This window comes from Silurus meridionalis, chromosome 5, assembly GCF_014805685.1.
Source record: "Silurus meridionalis isolate SWU-2019-XX chromosome 5, ASM1480568v1, whole genome shotgun sequence".
In the NCBI taxonomy this organism is placed as follows: Eukaryota; Metazoa; Chordata; class Actinopteri; order Siluriformes; family Siluridae; genus Silurus; species Silurus meridionalis.
In genome coordinates, this window is record NC_060888.1 from 13,519,791 (window position 1) to 13,531,768 (window position 11,978).

The 11,978-nt window shown below is 39.6% G+C and overlaps 1 protein-coding gene across 2 annotated transcripts in view; it reads right to left on the reverse strand.

Moving 5' to 3' along the window:
* ebf1a (EBF transcription factor 1a) overlaps nt 1–11,978 on the reverse strand; it is a 106,016-nt gene that overhangs the window by 49,712 nt on the left and 44,326 nt on the right. The gene's annotated exons all lie outside the window — the stretch shown is intronic.

The window sequence follows — 11,978 nt, forward strand, 5'->3', positions numbered from 1 at the left end:
TAGCCGTAAGTAATGAAGAATGGATCTGTCGCTGGCCTGCCTTTTTTAAATTGACATTAAACAGTCGCTGTTTCAACATCATTACAAACACATATACCCCAGCAGCAGTCATACTGACTACACATAAACAACTACAGCAGGTCCAGTTTCAAATAGTCTGGCACACTGAGACTCACACGGGACAAAGGTCAACTCCGAACCTAGCTAAGAAGTTGACCTCGACTGAGGAATCTAATAATGCTTTTATTGCTGTGGGATTCAGCTAACAATGAAAACCAGCTACGTGAAATCTGTTGTATTGTGTTCGTATTGAGCCATGGCATTATAGGGATATGTTTTTTTCCACCAGAAAATGATGTATAAACTCTCACCTCCACTATGCAGATACTAAATTATAAAGACAAACTGCTAGCTATATATAACTTGAAAAAGGCACCAAAGCAAAGAAGGGCAAATAGGGCAAGGTGTTGTACAAATCCATGTCCTCATTTTGTTCTTTTTTTAATTCATGGAGTATAAACATTGTTCATTCAACATAGGAAAAATAATAAAAAAACTCTTACATTAAGGACACAATTTAAACCGGAATAATAAACTCCATATAATAAACATAACTCTTACATTAAAGAATCTCACACATTTTGTCTGCGTGTTACAGGTTTAAGCTTTGTAGCTAAAAGGTAAAGCAGGAAGTAAACCTAAATGTGCAAACGGGGGTCACGGCGGTGACTGGAGCGCAGGGTGCCAGAGGACATGTTGTGTCTCCCTCCATGTTTGTCAAACAAATTAAACACGTTCTGGAGCGTTCACCTGCCCTCGCCACCATGCCACATATGGCCCAGCAGGAGCGAAATAAGGCACCGTGCATACATTACCATACTTAATCAACCACCCTCTCCATTTAATATGCAAATGTTCTGAAATATTACCGAATGCCGTCTGTTCTAAATGAATAAATTTGAATCGCAATTAGAATAATCCTTTATAATTAATGAAAACTGTCAATTTTGGTTTATAACTAATTTGATTAACGAGATGATGGTGCACTTATCAAGTTCAGCAGACTGGTAGACTTCATAGGGAGGCCAAAGAAGAGGATACGGGGCTGTTTTAGACACAGGGGCAGGTCAGACATCAGAAAGCCTGTGCTGAATAATTTTTTTTTTTTTAAGTGATTAATAAACTTATGAGGTCAGGCTGGCCCTCAGCAGGGATGCCACCACTAAAACACTGAACCTTGAGATCTGTTTATCCAGCAGAAAGACCATCCTTGAACCTGCCTGCCAGTCTTTCTTTCCACCTTTATACCCCCAACCTGTGTTAAAAAAAAATGTGGATAAAACTTATGCGAATTTGCTGAGACACACTTTATTGGTGTCTGTACTGCACATTCATGCTTCAAGTGTGTTCTAGCTGCACAAGTCCTTGACTAAATATTGGAGTAAGCACTTTAACAGGACATCATGTATTTCCAGCAAGATGTGTGCTTAGGATTCTGATATCATCCTTGATTCATTCTCTTTAGGTCCTGTAATAGATTAATTTTGTTCAGCTGGAACTGTAAAGTTCACACCAACTGAATTTGCATGTGTTTGTGTGTGGATAGTTTTTATATCTTGGTGGGAATATGAACATCTGACAGTAAGGAAAACGTCACTAGAATTGCAGACTTGATTTAACAAATTAAAGAGCAAAGATCTTCCTTCAGGTTATTGAGGATAAGGTTAGACTTAGGTGAGATTTTAGCTGCATTCATTAGATACACATATTGTAATAATGTAAATGAAAGGGCCTTACAAGGATAGTAAGACAAATGTGTGTGTGTGTGTGTGTGTGTGTGTGTGTGTGTGTGTGTGTGTGTGTGTGTGTGTGTGTTTGGGGTAACCGAAACAGAAGGGGACTACAGTTAATTAGAGCAGTTACAGTGTTTGGAAACAAGGGTAAGGGCGCATGCTGATGAAGTGCTTGGAAGTCATTAGCCATAATAAGTGAAGGTCTATGAGAGAGAGAGAGAGCGAGAGAGAGAGAGAGAGAGAGAGGGGGAAGAAAGAAAGAAAGAAAGAAAGAAAGAAAGAAAGAAAGAAAGAAAGAAAGAAAGAAAGAAAACAGTATAATGAGAGAGGATAATGGGTGTGAATGTGAGACAAATAGGGGTAAATGTGAAATGGCAGAAGATAAATTAAACCACACACGGTGCACATCTAGATTCACTGTGCATGTATGAATTTAAACACACACACACACACACACACACACACACACACACACACACACACACACACACAAAATATTACATGCATTGAAAATGATAAATGGTGTGGCAGAATTTCATTGGCAACCTGCCAATGAAAGCCACCAAGGAAAAGCAAAAGAAAACAATTTGTCAATTTGTCAATCTAGCATATGCAGGAGCATCATAGAAATAGGAAATGTAACTAGGAAATATAGGAAATGACCCATTCAGATTCCTGGATTCCTGCAGATTGTATTCTAGTCTATGTTCCATATCATCCCCATTTATGTAAACGACCGATGACTTCTCAGCCTGAGAAGGGCAACAAGAGCCTTTGTTGACCATTTCCACATCACAACCTCCAATTACACATTATCCACTACACTCCCTCCTTTCTTAACCAAGCAAACAGCCAGCCCACTCAATTCCTCTGCCCTCCCTCCTGGAGAAGCACACTTCTTTCAAATGTTCAGCACACTTACAGAACGTGTTAAAGCCCCAAACAGGAATCACTGAATCAGCCATATGACTTCCCTAGTTCTCTGCTACTATTAAAGAAACAGAAATGATCTATAAAAATACACAAATATATGGGAACAGGTCTAATAGTTCTGCAATGTTACTACATCTTACTTTGAAAATAGTTCAGGGAAGTTTCAAATGAAAAACTCATGGGGACAACTTTTCAAGGCACTATTAGGAAAACCTTTCCTTTTGCCAACTTCTCTGCAAAGTAAGAGATACCACTACTGCTCTGCAAACATTTAAAAATGTCCCTTTCCAACCAAAAGGAAGAACAAAAAATAATATGTGCATATTTCACTTCTATGCAGGGGACAGTAAAGTAAATATTCTTCTCCAACCTCTAAAATAATATAATTTAAAAAGAAAGGTGATAAGAACAGTATATGCAACAATGCATTTGTGCTTAATAATGACTCATTATAAAAACCTAGAATTCAAAATATTTTAGAGAGCCAGTAGAATTCCTTAGGAGATTTAACCTAGAATAGGTATAAGTGTATATTAAAAGACTACATTGATATATAAAAAAAATTCAGGAATGTAATTATGTCAAGTTTCATTATGTACATTTTTTTAAAGCAAATTTTAGGCTGAAAGTAGCCCAAGTAATGGTACATCTCTAAGCAATACTGTAGGTTATCATGTAGGAAAAGACACTATGACAGATAAATCCATTGCAAGATATTAAGAACATGGAACTTCAGGTTTTTATATGTGTGGTTATGTGAATATTCCTTGTATACAAAGAAAGCCTGTTTAAAATCACTGGTAGTCATTAAGATTTTCTGGCTGGCTCACCGATGTACTCCTGGGCCTCATAATGGTGTGATTTTCACTCAAGTCACAAGTGTCTATCACTCCAGCCTACCAATAATTAGTCCCATCCTCGGCACAATCTCTCCGACTAATTAGCAAATTATGTTGAAAATAGCATCCCACTAATTAATGGTTATTAATGCATTTCTGAAGTCACTGCTTTAATTAGCAAAGAATCGGAGCAAGCATTTCAATGTTGGCAGAGCTCCTCTCGTTCTCCCTGCAACTGCAACCCCCACCATCTTTTTAACCATCCATGTAACATGTATTGTATCATTAAAAACATTCTGCCCTCTTGCAGATACCCACAGCCACACACCCACAGTCACACACACCCACAGTCAACCACACACACACACACACACACACACACACACACACACACACACAATCACCCATCACTGCCATTCCACTGTCAAATGGCCAAAAAGCACATTAGAGAGAATGATCAACGAGAGCGGTGGATTATTGAATAACAAACAATTGAAGCTAGATCATTTGCCTGATTGGATGAAAAAATAACATTTATTTTGTTTCCCCGAAAGAGTCACAAATTGGGCACATTATGGCATGCTGCAATCCATCACTTGCATTCTGCCCCCCTCGATCCTCCTCTTAATTCCATTTCTCTTTGTGCCTTAGTCCGTTTTCACCCCTTTACTGTTTACTTTACCCCATTCCTTGCTTACCGTAGCATCAAAGTCAAACATTGCGGGAGTCTTAATGAAGTGACAGTAATGAGCTCGTTGAAACTGACAATTAAGCGCTTCGGTGTGCTGGCAAATATGTTTATTCTACAGTGTCATCAGTGGCACAGCCACACCGCACCTTTCCTCCCACAGTCTGTTCTCTGCCTTAAACAACTCTGCCTCACAAGGATGCTCTCGTTTTATCCCCACTCTTTTCTCTGCCTTATGTTCAGGCTACACAGCTGCATGCAGGATACCACTGAGATCAAATATCCCTGGGAATATTTAAAGCATGCAGCCTTAATCTATAGAATAAATATATGGAAACTATCATCTTGACTACACATTTAATCTTTATTAACTTTTCTAGCCTGTTTGAAATGCTGACTAAGAACCTTACACTGCAGCAGAAGTAAACAAAAGCTGTGTCCCTAAATTTACCTAGGGCTTGAAACCTAACAGTCTTGTTCATTGCTAACTAATTAGTCACTTGTAGTATGTCGAGTATAATGTTTCTGGTGGTTCAGAACCAGTGAAGCAAGAACAGAGCCATGTGTAACCAAGGCTCATTGTCCCATGTAGTGAGCAAAGATTCACCTAGTCTTGAAAAAAATGCTGGCTATAATAGAAAGTTGTCAGAACACACAATGTATCGTAACTTGCTGTGTATTGGGCTGCATAGCTGCAGACTGCTAAAAGTACTTATGCATGTATGTTGGTGCTAGAACTACAGGTTTGAGTGTTTCAGAAATTGCTAATCTTCTGGAAAATTCACAATGAGTTCAAGGAAAAAAATGCAATAGCAGAAGTCATTGAGTTGTATGTTAAGAACATAGATCTAAAGCTGTTATGGACACAGACTCATCAAAACTTGACAGCTAAAAACTAGCCTAAACATAGAAAATAGACAACTATAACGTAGATATATTTACTGTCATCACTGTGACTGTTCCACTTGCATCTATTGCTGGTGTAAAAAAAAAAAACTTCTTTTGGCTTCTGTTTGGGCTGTTTTTTTAAATCACTGTGGTTTAAATGTAGGTTTTGGATCTGTTCCTTCTTTTCTGGCCACCTACTTTAGTTTGCTAATGTACTGCTTAGCGCACTTCCTCCGTGAACTCTAAGGCAGCTCTTTGGGCAGGTTCCAATGAGGAATCTTTAAATTCAATAATCCAAGTTCACCTTTGCTGTGGCTTGGCCTTTGCTTTCCACTGTCATAGTGCTTGCTCTATTCTGAATGCAGGATAGAATGGGCACTTGTAAAGCTGCCTTCTGCTTCTACTTTGCAGGTGAGTGCGTGCCAGCATGTTGTTATTGTTCAGTGGTTGGTGTGTAAGCCGTTTTCTGCTGAGCCCCCATGTGTGGCCCGAGAAAAATATAGCACTCATGGATCCTTCACTGGGCCAAGTAGCTCTGCTCAGTAGGGGAGCATGACTAACACAAATATACAGCAGCAGCTTAGCACAGCTCGTAAAAAAGTGGGAACATAGTTAACCAGGCTCCTAAACGCACACACACACACACACACACACACACACACACACACACACACACACACACACACCTACACTTAGGCCTGGCGCCATATGCACACTCTTGCAGTCCCAGTACACAGAGCAGGAACCCTACAATAAGTCACGGCCAATCTCCCTACAGCTCCTGCAGGGCCAAATCAGAGCACAGTGTCTAAACCTGGCATGACTCTCACACACACACACTCACTCACTTGGCCTGCAGGACCTCAGGGCTAATCTTGCACACTCGAGTGGTACACCTGGTTGACGTTAAGAGGGTGCAGTTATAGTCAATTACTAAACCATATAAAATACTTGCCACCCGATCCGAGAGCATAATTGGAAACAGCCTTGACGTGCCTGGGGTCAAAACATTGATAGTGGAGCTGTATTTTGAGACACCAATACCCCTTCCCCCTCACACCCCTAACACACACACACACACACACACACACACACACACACACACACACAGGCACATGCTACCAGATCAGGAACTTGTCTGCTGTATCCTGTCCTGGTTCTATGCTGGACAGAAGGACGCAGCAGGATGCTTTTCTCCTATGCTCACCCCTGTCTTTCTCTGTCTACATCTCAACCTGTTTTTTTTCAGGTCTGCCTTGACATATCCAGTTATCTCACCGTCTTACCTTTTCCTTATCAACCATGGATAAATATCCCTTAACAAATTACTGTTAAAGATTGTTGATGCTGCTTTTTCAAGATTATCTTAAAAATACACTTAAATTAAGTTATCCTAATACATATTATTTATGAACTGTGTTCAAGATGCACATTTGCTCCTGCCAATGTTTCCTGAAAGAAAACTCTCCTAAACAAGTAGCTGTGTGATGTTGGTAACTGTGTGAGTCAGAGAGGTCACTGGAGTCTATATCTGCTATGTGCCACTTCTCTCCCCTGTTTCTTGAACCCTTTGCTCAAGGTCATTGGATAACTGTGTGATGTCTGTCTGTCTCATTACAGAGCCCAGTAACTTCCTGTTTTGCTATGGTACCTCTTTTAAGCACATCACAACTGCCTTACCCTATCTGCCTTCCTGTACGAGTTAACTTTTAACTAAGAGACCAGTGGTGCCGTTTTACTAGGTTTTAAGACACAGAAAATAGAGAGATAGAATAGAGGCAAGAAAGGGTAGGAATTACACCCAATACATAGATACATTACTACATAACTGAGAGGAAAATATGTAGAGAAAGGATGCTGCTATTTCCATACTAGGCCCAGTACACAGAATTAATTCTCAATTATTTGTTCCTTATTTCTTCATTGCATTGTTTATTTTTACAGACAAATTAATTAAGAAACATAAACCCATTGGCTCTTATACTGTACATGCTCTTTTGCTGTGTGCACAGTTGAAATACGGAGATATGTCCATAATATGACATTTTCTTCATTCAATAAATGTTCTATTTATTTAAGCAGATTTTCTTTACATTTACTTAACACCGTTCATGTCAAGTATAATTTTGTGTGTTTATAAGAACTTAAAGAGATTTGAATTTTAATACCTTCATTACTCCATTTATAGACAAGGCAGACTGTCTTCTCTGCAGACCACAACAGGCCTGTCCCCAGCATCGTGAAACTTGAAACAGGAAGTAATATTATGTCCAATCGCGTTATTCAACGCCTAGTAGAACATACCACTCATTTTTCAGAGGTTATTTCCCTGAATTCACCAGGTTTTAAAAAGCTGTGTTTACACTTACTATAAAGTGTGAACTTACAATAAAAATCATTTTAAAGTAGGCTTTGTCTACAAGAACAACTTTAGAATTTCAAAACCACAACCAAATAATAGACCAAGTACTCATACATTATAATATATAGCCATACATCCAGGTTAAGAGAGCAGACAGATGTAGTGTATAGAATCATGCACCTGTGTTCTACTTCCTCTGAGCTAAACGGAACAAAGTGGGACAAAATAGGACTATAGCCAGGACAGGGGGGAGGTGGAGACCCGGTAGTCAGAGGTCACTTCTTTGTCTGTCTATCAGGTATTTGAAAACTACCAGGTTGACTGACAGCTGACATTACTCCTTCATCCTCCCATCCCATACTCCGACCTTCTTTCATGGCTGGATGGACAGAAGGGAGATGGTTATCCAACCAGAAAAATGTCAGAATCCAGACACTGTCCAAAAGCTAGCCGTCCACTCTCAGCATCTCTCCATTTCACCATCTCCCTTTATGGAGAACAGGTTTCTCTTAGTACTTTCTTATTCCTTAAGAATGAGGAGAAGCATGCTGAAAGAGGAGGATGCAATGATTTAAAGAGATTATGGGCTATATATTCTATATTCTAGAAGATTCTATAAATCTCATCATGCTGTTGAAATACATCACAGTGACACATTAAGTTTGGTCATGCACAGATGCACAGACACCCACCCACCCACACCCACACACACAAAGGGCCAGCAGACAAAAGAGTCTGGGTTCTTTGAGAATGAAGATGTCTACAGTAGGCAGAGATTAAGTGATTAGGCTACAGTGACAGAGCAGAGGTGAGTGGCACTACAAAGGCTTTATCAGCACTCGCCAACTCATTCGTGTAGTCTTTCATTGCAGACACCAACCAACCGTGATCACTCATCTGTTATGCATTCACTTGTTCATCTATTCCTTAATTAATTTGCCCAGTAAGTCACTCACTCACTCCTATCACTAATTATTTGAGACATTCATTAGGATAATAAGATGGCTCACTGCTCCTGTCATTCTACTAGATTTCTGCCCATTTCCATCTGTGACTCTCCTTCCCTACTATTACATTTAAAGTGATTTTGTGAAATATTCAGCAATGATTGTGAATGCAATTAACTTGTAAATAAATATCTGATTATAATTTTAAGGAGTAACAAACTGCATCAATTTGAATTATTATTGTAGTAATAAAATATGAAAACATTAGCAGGTAATTCTGCTTAGAAAAATGCGTAGAAAATATAAGGACAATAAAAAAAAAAAAAAGGTGTGAAGTGCGTATTATCATGATTCTGTCAAAACTTCAGTAAACATTTGTGTGTGTGTGTGTGTGTGTGTGTGTGTGTGTGTGTGTGTGTGTGTGTGTGTGCCTAGTTTTTAATTTATTTAATTATTTTTTTTACTCAAAAAGTGACAAAAGCTTTTGAGATCAAATTTGGGATAAAAATTTAAATTACAGTTATGTCTAGTATACCTAATTACCTGGATTAATAATTATGTGACTCACATTGAAAGTAAGACAAATGTGTGTCAATGTGTTCAAGCATACCTCTGTATATAGCTAGTGTGTTTGTGTGTTAGTGTTTGCTAATTCATATGAATTAATTAATGTGTGTGTGTGTGTGTGTGTGTGTGTGTGTGTACACTATACACTATAACTAGAGGCACTCAGTTTGTTTTTAAAGCTGCTCGTCAGGCTGAACTACAGTATGCTGTTGCTGTGCTGTTGATATATTCAGTGAGAGAAATGGGAACTTAAACTTTTTGGGCTTACTGTATTCCTCTGGGTGGAGTGATCTGAGACTACATCTTGCTAGCATGCTTTTATTAGCAAATGCGCCCCTTCAGTAGCCAAAAACAACCATCAGAACTGTTACACACTGGATTTGGATAGAAACAAAAAAAACAAAACAATTTATCTTGTGATTGGAATTTTTTTGCCCCCACTGGTGAGCAATTGCACCCAGTACTGCCTAATTCCACATCCAGGACATTACCGCAACAAGGCAATGTATCATAAAGCAATGTCCTGCTTGCAAGAAGTTGAATGAAGTTTCTTAAAGTAGCGCTGAATGTTATGCAGGCTGGGTGGGCTGACCTTTCCTCCGGCTTGAGTTCAAAAAGCCCACTGCTCTTGGCGCTCCCTCTTAGAGAAAGATAAGCACATAGGCAGGGCTACATATGTGCAGCTCATGCTTGACTGAATCACAAAATGACCAGCCAATTGCCTTCATTACTGTGGGTTGGGCTCCTGACCTCCCCCCCATGGCTTCCTTTTTTTGACCTGAGCCTTTCGCACTGCCGGCCTCAAAAGCATTAGGCAAATTACTCCTTCTGTACTTAGGGCTTGCCTCCATCAGGCCATCTCATTAGCTGCAAAACCAATGGAAACCAAATAATTACAAACCTTTTTCCACTGTTCCAAGATGCCATGGAAAGGGGCACAACCAGACGGTGGATTTCTGGGCCAAATAACTTATTTCATTTTCTGGGCAGCAGAAATGAGAAGCTGCGCGAGTTAGCACAGGGTGCGGCAGTCTGGTGAGATTGGCATCGAGACTGGCATCACAAGCATTCTCCAGACTTCAAACGCCCCTTAGCATCAATTAAACACCACAACTAGACGCCCACTGCTGAAGATCGTTGCACTGATTATGCTGATTATATAATGATTATTTTTCTTGTTCTTGTGTACAGCAAACATCTAACTTAATAGTTGCAGTAGAAGAGGATGTGCTTCCTTGTGCTGCCATGTGCACAACCATGTCAACATGATTTTGACTGCAATTTAAAGGGAAAGAAGTGATTTTTCACTGACCCCTAAAATAATTTAACTAAACAGCCAACAAAATAATACTGTACACTACATTAGCAATGCACAGGAACCTTGTTTAAAATATTTCAGGAAATCATAGCATTCATGAGTAATGTTACAGTGACAGATGGTGAGAGATTAGCTCATCTGAAGTGTTTTGAAGAAGATGTCCTTCACTAGTGTCCACTTATCCAATAAACTATCAGTTTTTTTTCTATCATGTGTTCATTGTTTAGCAGCATGTCCAACTGTTTCATTTAATCTGTGATTTCTTGAGCCATGGCCTGAACCCTGATTGTTTTACAGCATGAGCACCTGGAGACAGGTGTTTTGCCAGGAAGATTTGCCTTAGCGACAGAAGGTGGTGGGACAGTGAAGGTTCACTGCAGGGACAAACACCAGGCTGCTTAGCAATGCCAGCGGCATCCTTTTCACCACAACAAGCTACCCTGCTATGCCATTGTTATCTGTGACCAAGCATACAACAGGCTATGGGGACACATTCAACTACAGAATCATAGCAGACATCAGGGGTCTGACAAAAGAAAAGGTGAAAGATGCTTTCAAAATGTATTCAAAGGAATTACATTTCAGGATACCCCCTGAGAGAAATAAATAAAAAAATAAATTGTTCACACTTTTTAATGCACTGATACTTTTATATACTGTATAATGAGTAATAAGCAGGATGATAAGGCCACTGCTGTTTTCTACACTCTCTTCTTTAAGAGGATACTGGATAATTAGTTGTTTGATAGGAAAACCCATCTCATAGGGATGCATTCATCTGTTCTGCATAGAACCTGAATGGGTTCCCCAGAGGGAATGCAAAAGAACCTTTAAAAGTGTAGTTCTCCCTTGCTGCTACACAGAAAGCCCTAGAAACACAGGAGAATTTAGAGAAAGGCAGAGAGCGAAAACATGTGAAGAGCAGGACTATATGGAGTCTGGAGTATTTTTTAATCCTTTTGTGGTGTTCCTTCACCACTTTCATATGTGTGAGCATGAAAAATACATCACTCTCACACACACACACACACATACACATATGCACATGCACACACACACACACACACACACACACACACACACACTCTCTCTCTCTCTCTCTCTCTCTCTCTCTCTCTCTCTCTCTCTCTCTCTCTCTTTCTCTTTCTCTCCACGAAGGCCAATTCAAGGCTATGTCTAATTTATTTTGTGAGTTTTACCTGTTACGCGTTTTCTTTTTAACCTAGATGGCCGTTACCTATTTTGTCAGACCAATACACAATTTTGAAAAGTAAGCCATCAGTTCACTGCCATGATAATGTTTGCTAAAGAGATGGAGGGGAAGTGAGTGAAAGCTTTCATGTTGCCGCCTCACAAACAGGACATGAAAGCAGTCTCGTCAGAAGAACTGTCCCTCCTTCTGAAGTTGCTGCTAATCAAAGATGCAGCTTTTTAGTATACATCACAGGCGAAGATGTGTTACGCACCACACACACACCACACACACACACACACACACACACACACACACACACACACACACACACCCCAAACCTTAATGTTATAGTAGACAGATTATAAAACATGGTGCATACACCTAAAACATTATATTTGAGCTATTTTTATGAAATAGCTTAGGTGCATGAACTAAACCTGACAGCATT